The sequence below is a fragment of the Medicago sativa genome, chromosome 7 (genome assembly GCF_051527215.1).
Source record: "Medicago sativa cultivar Bolivia chromosome 7, Bolivia_mono, whole genome shotgun sequence".
Classification (NCBI taxonomy): domain Eukaryota; kingdom Viridiplantae; phylum Streptophyta; class Magnoliopsida; order Fabales; family Fabaceae; genus Medicago; species Medicago sativa.
In genome coordinates, this window is record NC_140755.1 from 59,849,714 (window position 1) to 59,871,635 (window position 21,922).

Below are 21,922 nucleotides of genomic sequence, written 5' to 3' on the forward strand. Positions count from 1 at the left end.
ATGTCACGCTACACTTATGTCATACTATATTAGTTGATCCATGCCTACATTTAGGTACACTTATGTTGAGGCGGCTCTCCGTTCTTAGAGGTGGGGTCTTGGGAACGTTGAATTAAGGGTAAATGACATGACATGACATGTTCTCTTCTCTTCCATACTATAACACGAGAAAATCTTGTGTGGACCAGGACCAAAAATTTTGGTTTGGTCACACACACAAGAATTTGTCTTCTCTCTCTTCTCTTCTCTCTTCTCCATTTTCTCTCTCTTCTCTTCTCTCTCTTCTCTCTTTGTGTGTGACCAAACCAAAATTCTTGGTCCTGGTCCACACAAGTGTTTCTCACTATAACACTATGAGTGGTCCTCAACGTAATGACTTACGAATATGATATTGAAGTCGTGTCAACAATACGATTCTTGAGGATATTTTTGTTCTTTTTATAAGATTTTTTTCTACTATTTTGTTTTCATTAAATATTTCCATATCGTCGTATCTTTTCCTACAATCAGCGATAAGTATTGTTTTTTGAAATAAACAATAATTAATATGTTAAAAACAAAATTAACTTTCCTAAAATAAACTTGTAAAAAAAAAAAAGTGAATACACAGGTATCTTTGAAGTTTGAATGAGTATGAAATTAATTATGATTCAATTATTTAATGACATGTTATATTTTTATATTAGTTTATTTAAAAAATCAAATTTGTTCCTTAAAAAAAATCAAGTTTTAAATGACTTTTGCTTATGAGATATCGGTAGCCAACCAAATTTCAAGGTAAATATGTTAAAAAAAAATTAAAAATTAACTCTCCTAAAATAAACTTTAAAAAAAATGAACATAGAGGCATCTTTGAAGTTTGAATGAGTATGAAACCATGATCCAATTATTTAATGACATGATATAATTTTGTATTAATTTATTTATAAATAAAGTTAAATTTGTTCCTCACAAAAAAAATAAAATTGAATGACTTTTACTTATGGGATACCAATACCCAACTCAACTTTAAGATATCTAAGAGTGTACCAAATTTACTGATTTAGCCTAGAGGGAGTTGATATACTTAGACATAGATATAGTGTTATAAAAAAAAAAATGTAGATTGATGAAATGACAATAATCATCGATACTATCAGACACAAGTAAATGAGTTGAAGTTCGACTCTGGTCATAACATTTAACCTAACAAGTTTAGTATTTCTTCAGTTGTTCTAGAACCTGTGAAATTTTAATTTTTTTTTTTTTTTGGTACAAGGAATTTTAAAATTTTTACTTATGTTAAAATGAATAAATGTGTTATTTACATTTGATTCTTAAAGGAAAAAGTGTAACTAATACATTTATTAGAGAGAGGTGACTTCAATAATTACTCTATAAATACTTCTCAATAGAGAAAAGTGTATATTTTTACAAAAAAGAGGTAAAAGTGTATGATATAACTTTTTTTTATTATCCGTTGTTATTACTAAAAAAAATTCAATTGTTTCTTTTTGTTAACCATCTTAATGGGATCTTCCCTTCCATCCAATTTTTTCCATCCACAAAATTTGAACTCATAGTTTTAACCAGGGGTGGCCCTTAGGGTGGGCGAGAGGGATGGCAGCCCAAGCCATCATTTTTTTAGGGGCATCAAAATTATTATTTTTAGTTAGTAGTAGTAGTAGTAATATATATATACATATATATATATATATATACACACACACACACACACTCGCTTTGATTAATTCTATTAAATTTTTATTTTTAAATTTTTTTGATTATGAATGAATCTTTGACAAATTTTTTTTTTGTGGTGGCCAGGGTTTGAACTCTGGGCCTTGCATATTTTTATGCATTGTCCTTAGTGAAGTTGAAGTAAATGTCACTAGAAGGGGAGGGGTTGAATAGTGACCCTTTAAAAATTTATCTGTACTCTTTAAGAGTTTGAACACTTAAAACTTTGCTTGCAATGAGATGGTTAGTAAAACAATAAATACGTAATGCTAAAGTAAGCAAAGCAGAAAGTAAAGAGTAGAGTTAAGAGAGATCACACAGAGAAGTTATCCTAGTTCCCCCAATATGGGTTAGTCCAGTCCCCACAACTTTGTGAGATTATCCACTAGTTCTTAGGAGTTTCTTCCTCCTCTTTGCAATATGCAAAACAATATGTATTCTCTAAGCCTCACCAGACTAACACTCAAACTCGAGCTTTTAAAGAGGCTGAGCTTGTACAACTATGTATTCTCTTAGCCTCACCAGGCTTACACTACTGATATTATTAGCTTCAGCAAGCTTACACTATCACTCAAGATTTTACAGTCTTGAGGATATACAATCAAAATAAGATTTGATGTTTGGATCTAATTACAACTTTCAAGCTACTAAGAGAATGAGAGATTGTAGCTTGTAATACTCTTAAAAAGATGATCCGAAAATATGATTGAGTACTGTAAGAGTAATTTTGATATTGGGATTGATTGATGAATTTATTGCTTGTATGTAGGCTTGTGATTGTATTTCAAATTCATGCTTTCCTTGTTGAGAGAAAGCTTCTATTTATAGCCAGCCTTCATCCTTCAATATCTGCAGTTGTTCATTCTTGTGTAGACACCCTTGCTGTTGATAGGAATTGCAAAACTGCCATTGTCCCATTCTTTTGTATGTTGAGCTTGAGCTTGTCAGCCTCGACCTCAACTTTTAACACTAAGAGCTTGAGCTTGTCTTGGACCTGGAACGTGTGTGAACAGTGAAAAGTACATGAACAGTAAAAAGATCTTTTCTTTTTACTACTGGTTCTTACTTGTTCTCCAAGATGCATTGCTGTAAATGTCCTTGCATTTCTTTGCTTCCAAGACACCATTAATTAATCATATTAGCATACTTGGTCACCAAGTCTTGTTTCTTTAAGATTTTTTGCTTGCTTGCTCATCAAGATTCATCTTTAGGGATTTGTCATCATCTTTATCTTTACCAAATGATTAGCACAAGATTGAAAGATAATTTTCCCTTGCATTAGCGCATGGCTTTCCTTTGTGATTGCTTTATTAACCTTTCTTGATTAATAATGCATTACCATCATAATGTTCACGAGAGCTTGAGCATAATCACAATGTTCATGAGAGCTTGAGCATAATCATCCATGGTTTTATCAATGTGTGAGAATTGGACTTTCCTATCCTTAATAAAATTCACTCAAGAGCACACATTAAATAACCAAATAAAATTATAATCTTAATTTTAATGCAAGAGTTTGTTTATCATTTAAAAACATTTTCAAAGGGATTTTTGCTTCAACACTTAGCAACTGAGCTAAACTCACGAGGTCATCTTTGACAACAATTAATACAAGAAGAAAGACTTCAAATAATTAAAAGAGCACAACTTTATTGATTCGTCCAATACATTAGAAAACTTAGGGCCGACTCTTATTATACCTAAGAGATCCAAGGCAAATTGCACTCGAATCAAAATAATGTTGGTATTTTCTCTCTAAAGATATAAAATTTTGCAAAGCCAATTACTATACTTTGCTTTTCGGTTCAACAATGTTGAAAGAAGGAAATGTTTTTAAAGAGAGAATTCAAAATTTTCTTGATAAATTCTTGGGTTGGCAGTGGCAGTTGGCACTATTCAACATTGAGAGAAATATAAATGGAGAGGATCTTAACTCATATACAACATGCCATGCTTTCTAGAATACTTTATTAATCTGTGGTTCCAAAGATCGTTCATATTTTTCTTTTTGTGAATAAACCAATGGCCATGTTATAACAGGACTCGAGAATAATGACAATAATAGTAAAAGACAGAATGAAAAACGACATAAGATTTAATGTGGTATCCAGCAATGTGCTGACTAATCCACGAGCAGAGACACTGAAAAGAATTCACTATAATCGATAATTCAGACGACATATACTGAATAGTAGAGGTAATGCTAGCTATAACAAGACCACTAACTATTGGTGCAAGAAATACTAACACACAAGGCTTTTATTTATATGGACAAATCTTTGCATATTTCTTCATATTATCCGATGTGGGACATATTCCAAACACTAATTCAAGGCATATTTCTACAGGCCATTCATTTAACCATTATCTATTTGTGATAGGTTGAAATTTATTTACCTTCATCCATTTATAGTCATTTTACTTCAACAAAGGAAGAGGAGATATATTTTATTGGAGGGGAAGAGAGTGGAATGAAGTTTAATTATCTATAAATATGGTTTAAAAGAGATGGGGAGATGAGAGGGGAAGGTTTTAAAACTAATTTACTATTTTATGCTCTTAATCAAAACCGAGATTGTACCGGTGTGATCTTCGGATCATGGATCTATTGGTTCAATTCAACTGGTTGAATCACAATTGAACCAAATAATTAATATATAAATAAATATAGTGCTAAACTTCATATGTAATTTATGTAAATCATAATATATAGTATAATCCATAATAATTTATACTATATATAAAGAAAATAACTTATTTAAGCTCTTTTGGGCTGACTTTTTCTTTTTCCAAAAATACTTTCTATTTTCAACACAGATAACACATGTAACAAATAGATAAGAACAAATTTAAATATTAAAAAATATGTAACAAACATGAAATGAATATATCTATCTATATATAAAAGTTAACCCATAAGCAAATGTTAGCCCTAATTTTAACCTAAACCTAGGGATTAAATTTCCTGTTTTACCCCTAACCTAAATTTTACCCCTAGCCTAAATTTCCTGTTTCACGAACTACTGCAAGCAACATCATGCGTTTCCTTTTCATTTCCTCCCTCCTCTCATCGACCAACCATGACTCGCCGGCGACAACACCTACATCTCCTCTCTTCTCTGTCACCACCAAATCATTAGTTTCCTTTTCATTTCCTCCCTCCTAATCGATTTTGAATCTGCGATTTGAAGGTATGTGTCTGCGATTTCAATCTCTTCCATATGCCTTTTTTACTTTGCTGCTAAATTTAATGTTCACAAACACAGAACACAAACACGATTGATGCTGTGATTCGAAGGATATCCGGTGATGGTTGACAAGATTTCTTCAATCGCCGTTCTCATCTGTTGCAATCAATTGGCAGAAGATATGGCTCCGAGGTGGTTCCATCAATTGGATTTTAGGTACTGACTTGGACTCTAACACAAATATAAAATCCGACTCTGAATCTGTCGTTAAATTCCTTGATGCAAAATGAATGAATTATTGTATCTATTGAGCAAGTTATCTTGGATTGAACTAATTTGTTCTCTTTGAGACCCAACACTAGAGTAGTTTTTATTAAAAGATGTATAAATTCTGCAGCAAATGCATTATTTAGAGTGGCTGGAAACTCTTCCCGAACCCATTGTTTTTATCATCTGTAAGGATTCAATGTAGTCTCTATAATGAACGGCCTTAGTTTCTCAGCTGATAGTCCAGACAAAAATTGATGTTCATATATCTTTTTTTTCTTCTGATGCTTATCTCTACATATTTGCACATGAGATGTCCAACGTTCATATAGTGTAGTTGTTTGTGTGATGTTTTTGTTTTCTCTAGAAAGTAATCTGACATAGATAGATTATCTTGCGACTTGAGACAGATATGATCCACTTTTGATTGATGGAACAAATTGTGCTAATAAATTTGAGAATGTATTTTAGTATTGAAAATAAGATATGTTCCATTATGGTTAGAGTTGTTATACTTGAAGTATAGGTTCTCATTATGTTGTTTTTAATTTTCTGCTACCAGTTTGTTTTACACTTTGAAGTTAATTCAAGTAGAATTTGAGTTTGTTTTTTTTTATCATGGTCTGCAAGTTAGCATCAGAGTGCTTTAACTTTTGTGTTAAGAGGTGTAATACGGATGTAATTTTCGTTGCTGCGTTGGGTCCGTTTTGAGATGTGCTAAGGTTGTTGTTCTTCAACAAACAAGGTATATTTTGTTATGGTAATATTTGAGTTTCAGATTTCAGATTTTTATATAGAGCTCATTTCTATTTGTTTTCTTAGATTGTCACATATTTCTTTAATACTTATGTGAATGCTAGACAAAATTCAATTTCCTTGGTCACATGAATATCAAACTCTCTTTATTTTATTTTATGTGTATGTGTATACCTTCACTAGCAGCTAGCTTGAAGCATGTGTTAACGGTATCGAGTAACTTCAATAGTAGTGATTATTAGAGTCATGTATTATCAGCTGATAATAATGTGTACACCAAACTCGTTTTATGACATCATCTGAATCGTTTATTTTTGTTTGATTTTGAAATTGTGAAATTATCTAATATCAAATTTCATTTTATAGTTTGATTTTTGGTTATGGAGTTGTTTGATTGTAGTGAAAGAGAGTATCAAATTGGGGACAACATTTGCGTGGTATGCAACAGTGATAAGATTGTTAGAAATGAGTAAAATCAAGCTACTGCTTTGCATTAGGTATTTGCTTTGCATTAAGATTATCTTAATCTTAATATATAAAAGGAGTAAAGTTATGCATTTAATCCTTAGAAAAATCGTATCCCAACGGACCTTAAGCTTTATTGGCTTAGATGAATGCTAGCAAGATTTCAGTGAATATGTCTTTTAAAGAGATAGATCTAATAAGGAGTACTTCTGGTCTCAACCGATTTGAGATTGAGGCATCACAGGTTTGAAATTACAATTTTATGGAGTATTGTGTGTAAAAAGTCAACCTTACACTTCTTTGTTTTTTAATTGCATATATCATCATCTTGCTTCTCTGCCACTGGTTAGATGCATGCTATTATTTTGTTTGAGCATTATAATTAAATTTGAAATTCATCCTTTGTTTGAGCTCCTTTTATTTTGTTCATATCAATTTTTAAACTAAAATGAAAATTTTACTTTCATTCCTTTCTTAGTGAACTAATAGTTATTGTTGGACATGCAAAAAGAGGGGAATTTACTAATGATAGATTCTTAATAGTAGCTTATATCATGTTGCAGGAAGTAGCAAAAAATTAAGAATGATTCCTTAAGCAGTTGGAACTGCTAACGAGAGTAAGGAGCCTTTGATAGTTAAATTTCACCAATCATTGTACCACTACTTTGAACTCCAAAGCAATTCAGTACTTTTATTTGATAATATCATGTGTGGAATTTGCTCTTAAACATTTTTACTTGGTACGTTTGAGGTTGTACATTTTGTTTATTTCTATCATTGGTTGTTTGACATGCAAAATATAAAATCTAAATTGCAGCCAAGTTTTCTATTGTCATGTATCAGTCGAAGAAAGCCCAAGGAGCCTGAAGTTACAAGTGTTCAATGAAAAGCCTCCTACCGGTAAACTTTTGTTGTGCTCACAGCGGTAGGTCGCTTGCGACGACCGCAACAATTGAAGGTTAATGGTACCTTTCTCTTATTCTCTCTAAACAACACATTTGGTGCTATTTTATTTTTATTTCTGTGATTTGTTTGGCAGCATAATGTAGGAGGAATCACCAATGAAGCATTTATACACTAACTGTGAGGTAAATCAGCTATTAGTTATGTTTGGGCTGAATTAGGAGTTAATACTTGATTGCAAAATGCATATTTTGACTTCAGTTGGTCTTTGTTTTTCAATGTGGTTATGTAGATTAACATGTGTAATTGTTCTCGGTCACCCTTTTATTAGCTCAGATTGCATGTGCTGCAGCGCCTCTGGCCAAACTAGAGAAGGTTGTTGCATTTTCAGTTTTTTTTACCAAAGGCAGTTGTTGGCTGCAGTCTACTACAGGTCTCTTACTATAATTAGATTGAAAACAGTTTTTCCTTTTTGCTCCATGATTTTGTTGATTGGATGTAAATCCATAAACACAAATTCCCGATCAAAAGAGCTTCAGTGAGTCATGGTTTAGATGAATCTTCAATGTGTATGTAATATTATGATTTATGACAATGATTCCTGATTTTGGTAATTGCCTTTTTACTTGCATCAGGTGGGAAGTTAGCTACTACAACAGCAAACATTTGTAAAGATGATGACCAGAGAATAAAAATATTAGATATCTACAAGATATGTACTTCAACTCTATTGGTTATCGTTTAAGCAATAATTTTTGTGTAGGACTCACAAAAAGGAACACCAGTGGTGGTGAAATTGGAGGACCTTGATTTCTCATTTGTGAATATTAATGGTGCAGATGATGACAAAAACTGTAGCAAGAATGTTATACAAGTTATGTGGGTTTTGCTTCTCAGGGCTCATTCTTCATTGATTGTGTTACTTGGTTGGCAACTGTTTTTTATGATTTGCTTGGAGCTTTTAAGGTTGATTAGTAGACAAGGTGTGGCTGTTGGAAAAGGATTTAAGGATCATGAGTGATGAGGACTGCAATTTTTAAAAGGCAAACATTGTTGAACATGTGCAGGCAGAGAGGCAGAGGTGTTGACTGCATTATTCTTTTGTTGAGATTTCCTGTCATTGGATTTGTCTTAATAAGTACTTTTTCTTAGCCATCTATAGGTTGTTACTGAAGTATATGAACGGAACCAAATATGGGTCCAAGAAACTACGGTGCTTTTTTAATCTATTAATGATACCTTTTTATTCTACTGACATGAATTGCAAACATGATTTTTTTTTCCTTCATCAATCCAGGATTTTGGGATGAAGTTGATTTTTAAGTCATGGTTTTTCTTGGCTTTTACTTCACTTTTTATATTGCAAGAAAGTTAGAATCGATAAGCATTGGTACTACTAAGTAATATATATAACCTTAAAGATTGATTAAATTGTAGAATACCATCATGAAAGAAATAATAGATTTAATTGGAATAGTTGTGCAATGGTTTCTTGGACCAAAGGTTAAAATTAGGTCCATCATGAAAGAAATACAGTAATACCTTGGTCCAAGTAAGAAACTGTCACCCCTGTATTCCAATTGCGTAGGTTTCTATTATTTCTTTCATTATGATTTAATTCCAAAACATCTCTTATTACTTCTCTTATTACTCAAAGTTAACCCGTAAGCAATATTTTGCCTTAGATTTACTTTAATTTTTTTGCTTAATTTTACTATATTAACACTATTTAATTTAAACAAAATGTTAATCTAATCTAATTATTTCTAATACTAATAACAATGTTAAGAAAAATTGTCAACCCTAATTCTACAACTATTGGCGCCAAGTACTCTTTGGTGTTATTGTTCCACTATATTTTGTCCCATATTTAATGCAAGGGCAATTTACAGCAGGTGATTCAACTTCCAAACGCCTGTATTTGAGGAATGCAAACAATCATATACATTGATTTCGTTTTACCCTTTCTATGAATTGAATTGAGTTTCTCTCAAGTATTGTTCTCAGTTTCTCAACCCCAGAACCCTTATTCGCTGATTCAATCTTCATCTTATGGAGTCGAATCATTCTTCATTATTCTCAGTTTACCTCTCTCTCTCTCTCTCTCTCTCTCTCTCTCTCTCTCTCTCCAACAATTGAGATGATTCAGTTTTTAAAAATTGTTCATCTTTTCACTTTCACCTTCTTGCTTGAGATGATTCAGGTATTCCCAAAATTGTTTATCTTTTCACTTTCACCTTCTTCTCCATTTCGGTGACGATTCGATTTCGTCGGTTGAGGTAAGAATGGAATGAAACGTGTTACATCAGTGTTATATACTCCCTCTTTCACTATTTTCCTCTCATTTGCAAACCTCTATCACCACTTTACCTTTTTGAAACATTGTCTTTTAACTCAATTAAAATAAATATATACAGTTTATTTGCGTCTGTGTATTTGGGATTAATTTTAAGCATTCTACTACTTCATCTATGTTTGGATGACATTTTTAATGGTGAAGCAAATGAACTAATTGCATGAATGTTTTGTTTAATCATGATGTTATACCTTTGTTTTCTCTTTTAGATTTATGAATTTTGTTTTTTTCTTCTTAACTTATGGATGGTTGTGCTGCTAGGTTTGAGTTCAAAAGTTGAGGATGATGGAGAATGAGGCTTTGATGAGAAGGTGACACTTTGACAGGTTTGTTTCTCCTTCAGCTGTTTCACATTTTCCTCCTGTTTGTTGTTTTGATTTCGTTTTTTTATAGCTTTTGTCTCATTATGTTGTGTCTTTTTTGCTGGGTATTTTATTTTAAGAATTTGAGGCAGAAGAAATGAACGTGCAAAATGAGTGAGCGTACAATTACAAAACTATTTTGGGTTGAATTTCTTAGTTAGAGTTCTTCAATGCTAAGAGTATCTTTATGGTAATGGGATTTATTAAGTTGTTTACTCAAACATGTCCTACACATCTTTCTATTACTGTTATTGTACTATGTCGGAATACTCATCCGTGTAAATTCCAAATGTTTAAACAGATTGATGTATGCAAAATGTAAATTATCATAAAGTATAATCTAATTGATGAGTAGTGATATTCCATTGCAGGATTGAAAGATGGGTCAAGCACTAGGATTCGTTCAAGTTGATCAGTCCAATGCTGCTATCAAAGAGCACTTTGGAAATTTTGCCGATGTTTTTGAACCTGGATGCCATTGTTTGCCTTGGTGTCTTTGTTACCAGATTGTTGTTGGATTGTCGCTTCGTGTCCAGCAACCTGATGTGAAATGCGAAACATAAACCAAGGTCCTTGATTCTTCCTTTATTACTCCACCTACTCAGCTTCGTGATTCTATTGTTTAGTTTGTGTTGTGTGATAAGAAAGTGTTCTGGTTCTTTTGTTAATAAGCTTCATAATGAATTTGTTTAAAATCTTGAAAACATTATGTTCTAAATATTTCGAACAATGATTTTAAAAGTAACAGTTTTCAAACAAGGATTATCAATGTGTCTCTAATTTTGTCATATTTTTATAACTTACCTAAAGAATTATATTGATGAGATATTGTTACCAGCTGTTTTGATCATTGAAATGGTTTAAGTTCTATGTAATTTGAGGTTCAATTTTGGATACTCATCTATTCTTTTTTCTTCCCTACAGCTTTAACTTTTGTCTTGATTTATTCTTTTTATTCTTATACAATTTATCTTTATTAATTAAGTTTTATATCCAAAAACCTTTAAAATGAATGTGTACAATATATGAGATTAGTTTTGATATGATTCAACGACAAAAAACTGTACATGAAATTAAGAATGTGATATACTAAATGTTTATAGAAACTAGAATGTGGATAGTATGAATGCTATATCATGATATTGGAACAAATCTAAACTCAACTGTATTATTTTTTAAAAAGAGTTTACATATAAACCTTAGACATGAACCAAAAATGTATGATGCATTTGAATCTTATAGCAACTCAGAAAGTTATTTAGCATGGTCTTTCATGTTGAGAATGTGTCTTGGTAGTTATGCATCTCATTTAGAAATTGCTTTATAGTGTTGGTAGTTGTTGCTTTGTTTTTAGATTGTATTAGAATTAAGAAGACTAAAGTTTATTTGTTGGGACATGATTATTGGAGAACCTTGAACAGATTTGGAATGGACATTTGCAAATCTCATGAGGAAGGTCAAGATGAAATAAGAAGAATTTTCAGGTATGAATTGGAATAAAATGAAATATTGTGAATCAAATTAACTAACTGAAGTGTGTATAGTTAAAGAAACTTAAATATTACTACTCTTTTTTTGATACATCTAATTTTTTTTATCTAATATGAAATTATTTTCGTTTTTTTATATTCTGTTAGAAAGGAATTTTTTTCAATTCATAGGTAACCTCTTCCTTGAGTTCCAACCCCTTAACTTATATAAACTAAAATAATATCATGATCTTGAATTGTTGTGAACAATGAGGTATCATGGCCTCTGATGTAATTAATGTCATGTTAGACTTTCCGGAAAAGAGAGGTTGATGGAATTGGTTGTATAAATTCGTATCTGCAAATCATCGATCATCTCCATGTTATTTACTATTTGTTTCTTCTCCATCTGTATTTTTGGATCTAATTAATCAGGATATATGTTATGTTGGTGTGCAAGGCTAATTTGGCACAGTCAATTGAGAAGAGAGAGTTCATACTTTGATGAAGTTGAGAGAGCTATTGAAAGTTATGCATTGGACTTAGAGGGTCGTCATACTTTGAATTTAGGATTACGACTAAGTTCATTATACTACATTTTGTGCTTTTCATGAATTTAGGATTGCAGTGAAGTTCATTATACTACATGGTTTTGCTAATCCAATGCTATTTTTGAAATCCTTTTTAATGTGTTATTCTTGAACAATACAAGATCTATTGATAATTGGACTAATCACGCATATGGTCACTTCAAATTAGTTGCAAATTATATTGTCATGTCTGCCCAAGTGGGTTAATATCAATCTAACTTCTAATGTGGTTTCTAGAGAAATTTATCGTAATTTGTAATAGATAATGTTGACAATGTGGGCAGATTTCAAATTGAAATATGTTACTGTTAAGTTATATATGTTTAATATAAACACTAATACCTTCCATCTGCTTATATTTTTGAACGTTTGCAGGTGATTTGGAATGTAAGTTAGCAGATATTGCTGTCATTATTGTTATATGACCCTTTCGGAATGACACGGATTGGAAATTGATTTCGTGAGATGGAAAATGCAATAGGATTTGCTTCCAGAATGATTGCATATGTATAATATTTCCAAGTGTATTTCAACTTATGGATTATGAACAGCTTTTATAAAAAAGTCACATTAAGACCCATTCGTATTTCATGAGATTGTGAATTGTTTTGTCACAGTAAGTCATAATTCCGTGTGACAAAGGGCGATCCTTAATTTTATTTGTTACTATATAAGATTGGCTTGAAACTATTTACCAACAATGTACATATATTATGTGTTATATTCTACTATATTTTAATCCACACTATAAATGCCCGTGCGTCAGCACGACCCTAATCCTAATGATTTTGGCTCCAAATGGTTCTGACCGTTAGATCAATCTGTGTTGATCTACACACAATCTTGAGATTATGTGGCAACCCTAATCCTCTAATTGTTGGGATCCAGACATTTATCACATTTATCACGTATGCATCTTTCCAATGCAAAAATTTAAAAGCTCAATTTTTGTTCAATATTCAAGAAGAAAATTGCTTTTTTGACAATGAATACTTCCAATTGACACAAGTAAATGACGCTTTTACCCCCAACGGTAGTTAACTACCGCTGGTTAAAGTGCCGGCAGTTAACAACCGCTGGCTTCCAGCGGCAGTTAACTGCCGCTGAGTTCTGCGATTAAACAAGAACATAACCTTCATTTTCGCATTTTCCAGAAAAACAAACACAAGAAAACACTCTTCCAAATTTCTCCAAACTTCATTTGATCGAATTTGAGCCCAATTTCTTCAATTAATTCACAAGTAAGTTCTCTTCTTCTTATTTACATGCAATGTAGTTTGTTTAGGTATGTTGATTTCTTACTATATCCTACTCGGATTGGTACTATATTGTTTATAATCAAGACTATAAATGCCCGTGCGATAGCACGGGTAGGGGAACTAGTTGTTATGGAAATCTTCTATTGCTATGCAAAGCAAAATAAACACATCGCAATAACCCTAGATTTATCCTGATTTTTTCGCGTGACTTTACTATATTAAAATTAGATTTAATTTATGAAAAATGTCATCTCTTATTTCTCGCAATAACCCTAGATTTATCCTGATTTTTTCGCGTGACTTTACTATATTAAAATTAGATTTAATTTATGCAAAATGTCATCTCTTATTTCTAAAAGTTAACCCGTGACGCAGTATTAACCTTGGATTTAACCTAATTTTTTCGTGTGATTTTACTATATTAACCCTAGATTTAATTTATGCAAAATGTATATTAACCCTAGATTTAAGTTATGCAAAATGTCATCTCTTATTTCTAAAAGTTAACCCGTGACACAGTATTAACCCTAGATTTAACCTAATTTTTTCGCGTGACTTTACAATATTAACCCTAGATTTAATTTATGCAAAATGTCATCTCTTATTTCTAAATATTAACCCGTGATGCAATATTAACCCTAGATTTAACCTAATTTTTTCGCGTGAATTTACTACATTAACCCTAGATTTAATTTATGCAAAATGTCATCTCTAATTTTTCCCTCCACACTTTTGCACTTAATGTTTATCTAAAGTAAAATAAAATTATGTTCCTAATTATAAGCTGTTTTTTTGGAAATGAATAATCGTTAACCCGTCTTGCTATACTTAACCAGGGACGGAGCCAGAAAAATTTATCGAGGGGGGTGAAAATATAAGACATGATAAATAAGATAAACAATAACAAATATCTACTACTAAATCTTGAGGTGTGGCGGTACTTGAAATTTTTAGAAATTGGAACTTTAGAATATAATTGTTCTTGAATGTATGGTTTAAGGTATCTCTATCACCCCTAATTTCCCAAACGTTGTTGGCTTCTACTTGGAAATAGGATTAAAACTTAATAGACTGATCAAATCAATATGCTATATTTATTATTATAAAAAAATATGAGTGGATGGTAAGAAAAAAGAGAATATGAGTGGACCTTTAATTAAAAAAATAAAATTTAGTATAAGTGAACCAAGTGGATATGAAAGCATGGGTGGCGAACGGTTAATATGCACATGAGTCCAATAGGGGTCCTATATATTTCATGGGTGGCGGCTGCCCCTTTTCATTAGTACCTAGCTCTGTCCCTGTACTTAACCTATAATGTTACGTTATGGTATCAAGGACGATGTCATGGAAAATTATGTTATGGTACAGTACCAACGTATATGCTTCTTAATATTATGAAATACTATATGACAATCATAACATTCATCTAAACTATTTTGTTACCTATTACCGTCAAATATTACCTTCCATATGACCCGTGCGTTAGCACGGGTCGATGGTCTAGTAAATATTGGTTGTAACCGGGGTTTGAACCCTAGACCTTGCATATATTATGCATTGTCCCTGCCAACTGAGATAAGCTCACGAGTGTGTCATTTAAAAACTGTAACAAACTAGATGAGTATATTGATACTTATTTTTTCATTATCCCAATTATACCCTTAAACATATTTTTATATAATAAAGATTGTTATTAGTGTCATTGAAATAGATAATCATGGTTAGTTTGGTTTGTTTTAATTTGATAGCAACAAACATTTATATTTTTAATTTTAATCAAAATCAAAATGTTATACAAAAACAACGTTCATAATTTTCAAATGTTAGCGCAATAAAAAGAGCGGAAAAACGGACACGTGAGTGCCCGTTTTTTTTTCTAAGTCAGGAGCATGGCAGACATCAAGGGGCAGCGACGACATCCCAGCTAGGTTGGCACCTCGGAGAACCCCCCCATCCTATGCCGCCCAGCTCAAAGAAAATTTTATTAAAAAAGGGAAAAAGATGTACAAGAGGGGGGAACTAGGCCAATACCCTTGAAACAAAAAAGCAGAAAACAGAAAAAGAAAATACACGAAAACAAATAGAAGAAAAAATTGTTTATCAAAGCCGAATAGTAGGCAATCCACATCGGTCCCTAAAGAAATCAGAATGCAAAGGTTGTGGCAACACCGAGTACCAAACCGTACCCGATAACGAGAGACCCATATTAGCCAGCAAAATAAATAAATAAAAGTCATAACAAATACTGTAAATATAAATTTGTGATGGTGCAGCTTGGTGGCATGTGGCTGTGAGAAGTTTGAGATTCTTCTATGCTTACAGATAAGAGCATTGTTGTTGTTGTTGTAGAAAGTTATGTTTACACAAAGTTTTAGATTACTTGTTTGTGATGATATTTTTTTTTCGACATAACTCGAAAGATTACTAGTTTAATTCTCCTGCTTTTTTAACAACAGTGAACAACTAAAATCAAAATCTTCTAAGTTATGTGACAAAAATATCATCCAAGTTCATTTGAATAGGAAAATTATCCCAGTTAATCAGAGAAGTGACATATAAGTGAAAATAACAAAATAGATTATAAAATAACCTTCGAAATTGTTATAAGCTTTGTTGTCAAAGTTTCAACTTAAATCTAAAAGTCTAGGATTTTGCGGTTTTACTCACCTTCGACGATTCAAATCCATAACTGAATCACAAAAATGGTAAAACCACATCAATATCACACAAAATAGTGAAATTCATGCAAAATCGCAGGATTTTAAAGGATTTTGATGGAATATGTCCATTTTTATGATACATGTCAATTTTAACCCGATTCGTCAATCAACCCCGTTTGTACATGTGACCCGGTTCTATAAATACATAAAAGATCAAGTTTTTCTTTATTCTTTCACACCACACGGTCTCTTCACCATAAGAGATTGATGAACATGGACGTGTTTATATGATGGAGGATATCCATATAATTGACGATTTTGTTGTGATTTATGATTGCATCTAGGCTTTGCCTTTAAGTATTTTGTTAGGCATGTAGTCTTTTGTCTTGAAACTTATAGTTATTTACTCACTTATGATCAAGTGTTTTGTTAGACATCTAAGATTTGTTTTAAGTATTTTTTTATAGGTTGTTTAGCATTATTATGACAACTAAAGAATATTTGACACCTATACTTTGAGTCATTTATGTATAAGTATTTTGTGGACTTTAAACTTTGAGTCGTTTGTGATTATATGCAATTTATAACATTAATTTAGCATTATTTTTTGTTGTTGTAGAATTCATAGATTTTGTGTGATTTTACGATTTTCGATTTTACTATCTTATAACGATTCTACAAAAGTTGTTAAGTAAAATCTATCAATTTTGATTGCAATTTTACGATTTTTGATTTTGCTATTCCCTTTCAACATGAAGAAGAATCCTAATTTCTTCAACCTTGGTTATAAGGATAGTTTTAAATTTTAACATAAAATTGAAGGTTATTTTACACATCTTATATACCCTCCTGATGACTGCACGTCAACACTAGTATTTTGGTTATGTTTATGTCATTTTTATGGCATATAGAGAGTCAATTACTTGTAATACATGGTTAAATCAGATCAAGATGGAACAAGAGAGCAAAAGAGAAGTTGAAGAAGAATACAGAAAATTTGAGGTTACTGAAGATATCGTGCCACATTTGTGTTTCATCGTGGCATGTTGCAAGGATGTGGAACTCACTGAGGCTTACTGGAATTTTCGTGGCACGATGGACCACGAAACGTGCCACGATGGTTTGTTGAGTTTGCTGCCACGTCAGATTAATGAAGAAATCGTGCCACGATTGTCACGAAATGTGGCACGATGATGGGCTTTTCTAAAACCCTAATTTTGTGTCTATAAAAGCTAGATGCGGCCAAGGTTTTGGGTGTGGATTATTATTGCGATTTTGAGCATAGGAAGCACCAGGAGACCAAAGAACAAGCCATGAATCTCATGCTAACTCATAGTTGGTCCAAATTTATGTATGTTTACTCTTGTCTATGTTTATGATTGTTTAGTTATGAGTAGCTAAACTCTTAGGTTGATTGAGCCATGACGAACCTATTGCGATATGTGAATCAGTAGTTGAAACTCTCTTTATTATCAAAATTATTCAGTCTTTATTCAGAATTATTTGTGTTCATTTCATTTCTTATGATTGTTTGTATGACTATTAACCCTAGCTTCTTTCAATCATATTAATTGATCTTAGGTATTAATTTACTACTAACCCTAGCTATTAATCCTGAAATAATAATTATGTTTAACTTTACATATGAAACTAGAGATAGGAAGTTGCGAGTTATGACTTAAGAATTAACGTTCAGACCTAGCTTCCGCTGTTATTCAATCAGTTTAAGAAATTAAAAGGTTATAACTTAGGAAAGGGTTTTGAGTCAAGAGATTGATCAAAACTAATTAGTTAATTTGTCTTAAAGAATGAATAATTATTGAGAGTAAAGAGAGATAAACGAATCATATAAAGCAATAGCGGATTCACCGGCTTAATCATTCTTCTCCAATTAATTTTCCAAACAAATTTTATATTTCTGCTATTTACTTTTTATGCACCCAAAAATCTACTACCTCGGGCATTAAAATAACCTTTACACATCCTAAATAATAACGTCACTGCTAAAACTGAGATTAACACAGTCCTCGTGGAAACAAACTTATCTTTATTACTTCGATCGAATTTGGTACACTTGCCAAATATCAATCAAGTTTTTGGCGCCGCTGCCGGGGACTGTTGAATTATTTCAACAAGGCAATATCGTTATTAATTACGATTTCTGCAATTTAATTTATGTTAATTTTTTTTATTGAATCAGTTTTCACTATTTATTTTGTATCATGCATTGCTACTAAGGTATTTTGTTGTTTATGCAAGGTAGAGGTCGTTCAGTCGATCTGCTTTTCGACCCTGAGATCGAGAAGATTCCAAAAGTAAATAGAAAAGTTGTCTGATTGTCTCGGTCCGTTCCACCTAGCCCTAGAACACGATACACCAGCTCAACACCTTCTGAACCTGAATTAATCCCTTCTCCTAAATTTGACACAATGGGAAATTTTGATCCACTACCGAGACCTTTATTGGGAGATTATGGTTTGGCGGCCAACCGTGGCCACCTTACTCATGTTTTCCATCCAGCTAATCCAGTAGCATTTGATATCAAAACTTTTGTCCATAACTCGCTGAAGGAGAAACATTATGATGGGAGAGACATTATGAGCCCACATGAACACTTGAGCCGGTTTTATAAAACTTGTAAATTTTGTGTACCGCTAGCTAACATCACAAAAGATCAAAAGAAGCTTAGGTTGTTTGCCTTTACTTTAACAGGAAGGGCTAAAGATTGGTTGCTGTCCATACCTAGTAGAACTTGAACTGAAATTTCTAAAGAGATTCTTTCCTATGTCCAAATACTGGGAGAAGAAGACTGAGATTACTAGCTTTAAGCAAGCTGAGAATGAGTCCTTGTTTGATGCATGGGAGAGATTTAAACTTCTACTTATGAAGTGCCCAACACATGACCATAGTCAGAAAGTCCAAATGCAAGTTTTCACCGAGGGGTTAACTCATAACCATAGAATGCTTTTAGATACATCAGCTGGGGGGAGCATGAGAGTAAAAACTAACCGTGAAGTCCAAACCTTGGTAGAGAACATGGCTCAAAACGAGTACCTTGCCGACAAAGAGAAAGGTAAAAGAGGAGTCTTTGGGGTGAGTGAAGGTAATGTCATTCTAGCCAACCAAGCAGCCATGCAAAAGCAGATAGAGACCTTAACCAAACATATCATGCAGCAACAACAACCACCCAAAGTTCAACATGTTACAACCCTTAGGTGTGATTTTTATGGTGAGGGCCATGCAAACAGTAAGTGTGTACCAGAAGGGTTAAGTGAGGAAGCTAACTACATGGGAAACTATCAAAGGGGAAACCCTTACTCAAATACCTACAACCCAGGCTATGCCAGACACCCTAATCTGAGCTAATTAAACACCAACACTTTAAATCCGCTCTTGCCTAACCCTCAGCAACAACAATAGCAGCAGCAACAAAGAAAGCCATCAGCTTTGGAAGAAACTATGACTAATTTCATCAAAATGATTCAATTCAACTTCAAAGAGATTAAGAAAAGTCAGGAAGCTGAAAGGAAGAATAATGAGGCTTCAAGAAAAATGTCTGAAACCCAAATTGGGCAGATAGCAAAGCAGCTGGCTGATCAAGCCAAGGAAGGATTGACAGGTAACATTAAAGATAACCCCAAGAATGAAACTTGTAATGCTATTGAGTTACGGAGCAAAAAGGTTTTAACACCTTTAGTTCCAAAAGCTACCAAGAAGGGTGATGAAGTACTAGTGGAGGATGTGGATAATGATGTAGTTGAAAAGAATGTTGAAGAGGATTTATTTGAAAAAGAAATTGAACATGGCGTAGTTGAAAAAGAGAATGATGATGGTGTAGTTGAAAATGAAAGGAAAAAAATGATAAGGGAGAAAAAAATGAGCCTTTGATAAATGTGGATTCAATTTTGAGGAAGTCTAAAAGCCAACTGTTGCAAGATGGAAACAAGCCACAAGAAGTACCATCATATGTGAAGCTCCCTTATCCTCATTTATCTAAAAAGAAGAAGAAGGAGGTAGGGAAATTCAAGAAGTTCATGGAGTTATTCTCTCAACTACAGGTTAACATTCCTTTCAATGAAGCTCTTGATCAAATGCCGGTGTATGCTAAATTCATGAATGATTTATTGACCGGAAGATGGAGGCCTAAGGATGATGAAAATATGGCTTTATCTGAAAATTGTAGTGCAATCCTCCAACTAAAGCTCCCTCTTAAGTTGAAAGACCCTATAGCATTTACTATTCCTTGTACCATTGGGAAGGTGAGTATGGGAAGAGCTCTTTGCGATTTGGGAGCAAGCATAAATCTGATGCCTCTCTCCATGATGAAAAAACTAGAATATGGAGAACCAAAACCTACAAGAATGACCCTCACTCTAGCTGATCGGTCAATCTCTTATCCTTACGGAGTGCTGGAAGATGTTCTAGTAAAGGTAAATGACTTGGTATTTCTAGCTGATTTTGTGATCTTGGACATGGCTGAAGATGAAGAAATGCATGCGTTGTTAGGAATACCTTTTCTAGCGACTGACAGGTGTTTTATCTTGGTTTTTCGGGTGTCAAACATTGATTAAGTTTGAACCTTTTTAACCTTTGATATCTCATTTTTTCTTGGGAAGGGAAAAGTAAGAAAAACCCTTGAGAATCGAGGTCCGGGAGTTGTTTTCGTTATGGGAAGGTGTTAGGCACCCATAACGACTATAGTATCCTATAGGAACCGTGTTTACTTTCTACGCGCGCACTTTATTTTTAAATGCTATTTGAAAGTGTTATTTACACCTAAGGGTTTGCTAGGTTAAGAATTGGAGGGAGAAGACGGTGTTTGAATTTTTGTTTTATTGGACTTGGAGAAGTTTTGACTTCTTGCCTACATACCCTTTTAAGGGATCAAACTCCATGTAGTTCTCTTCCAAAAAAGGTTTTTGTTTTTGTTGGTTGATTTTAATTTTGAAAATGGAATTTTGAAGAATAAGAGAGAGATGCCTCAAGGGCATAAGATTTGGAAAATGTGAGGTTGAATTAATTATTTTGCAAAGAAAGTCTAAGTATTATTAGAATTCATTAAAGTTTTTGTTTAAGAAAATAAAGGGAAAATTCAATGGGATTTTGATCCCAAGGTTTATTTGGAAAATTATTTGAGTGAAGTTGTTCATGTTTTTTTTGGAAAAAAGAATTTCTAAGTATCATGATTCCTAAGCATACATCTAAAGCATACATTCCTAAGCATTCATCTAAAGTATCCATGTGATGTGTGTGCATGTGTCGGTGTACATCATTAGAGTCCATTGTCCTTTACATATGCCCTAGTTTACATGCTATGGTCTTGCAAGAATTTAAAAGCATAAAGAAAATTACAAAATCCCTAAGTTTTACATGCTAAGCCTTGGCAAAATTTAAAGTGCAAGAAACAAAAGCTAAGAATATAAGATGGAGGATGAGATGCTTATGGATGAATGAAACATGAAATGAAAGGGTAAGTAGCTTAAGGCATAATAGAATAGAAATTATAAGCAAAAGAAATACTAAAAGGCTTGACAAAAAGTAACAAAACTCTTACCATAAAGGTAGCAAAATATACCTAAAATTTGTCATAATATCAAAACAAGTATATGACCTATAACCCTCACATCATGACAATTTTCTAAAGGTTTTATTACAATCAACAACGTGAGAATTATAAGAACATATTCGAGTCAAAAATTATGATATATTTTAGACACATTTGGCACTTTATTTTCACAAACAATTATTTGCATGACTTGTAACACAAGAAACCAATACCATACATCACAAACAGTACCAAATACACTAAACTAAGGACAAACATATCACAAAATTCATTCATCAAATATCAATCATCATGAGACAAAATATTGGAATCAACCATACAAAAAAATTCACAAACATTGACAAAAAAGCACCAAAAAT

At 32.7% G+C, this 21,922-nt stretch overlaps 2 long non-coding RNA genes across 2 annotated transcripts; both read left to right on the plus strand.

Moving 5' to 3' along the window:
* Positions 1–6,996: 6,996 nt before the first annotated feature.
* LOC146907266 (uncharacterized) lies at positions 6,997–8,553 on the plus strand. The gene is made up of 2 exons (XR_015018294.1): positions 6,997–7,135; positions 7,213–8,553. It is a non-coding gene; the product is annotated as an uncharacterized LOC146907266 (long non-coding RNA).
* Positions 8,554–9,179: 626 nt separating this feature from the next.
* On the plus strand, positions 9,180–12,818 carry LOC146907267 (uncharacterized). The gene is made up of 5 exons (XR_015019761.1): positions 9,180–9,577; positions 9,916–9,980; positions 10,388–10,585; positions 11,438–11,500; positions 12,451–12,818. It is a non-coding gene; the product is annotated as an uncharacterized LOC146907267 (long non-coding RNA).
* The last annotated feature ends 9,104 nt before the right edge of the window (positions 12,819–21,922 follow it).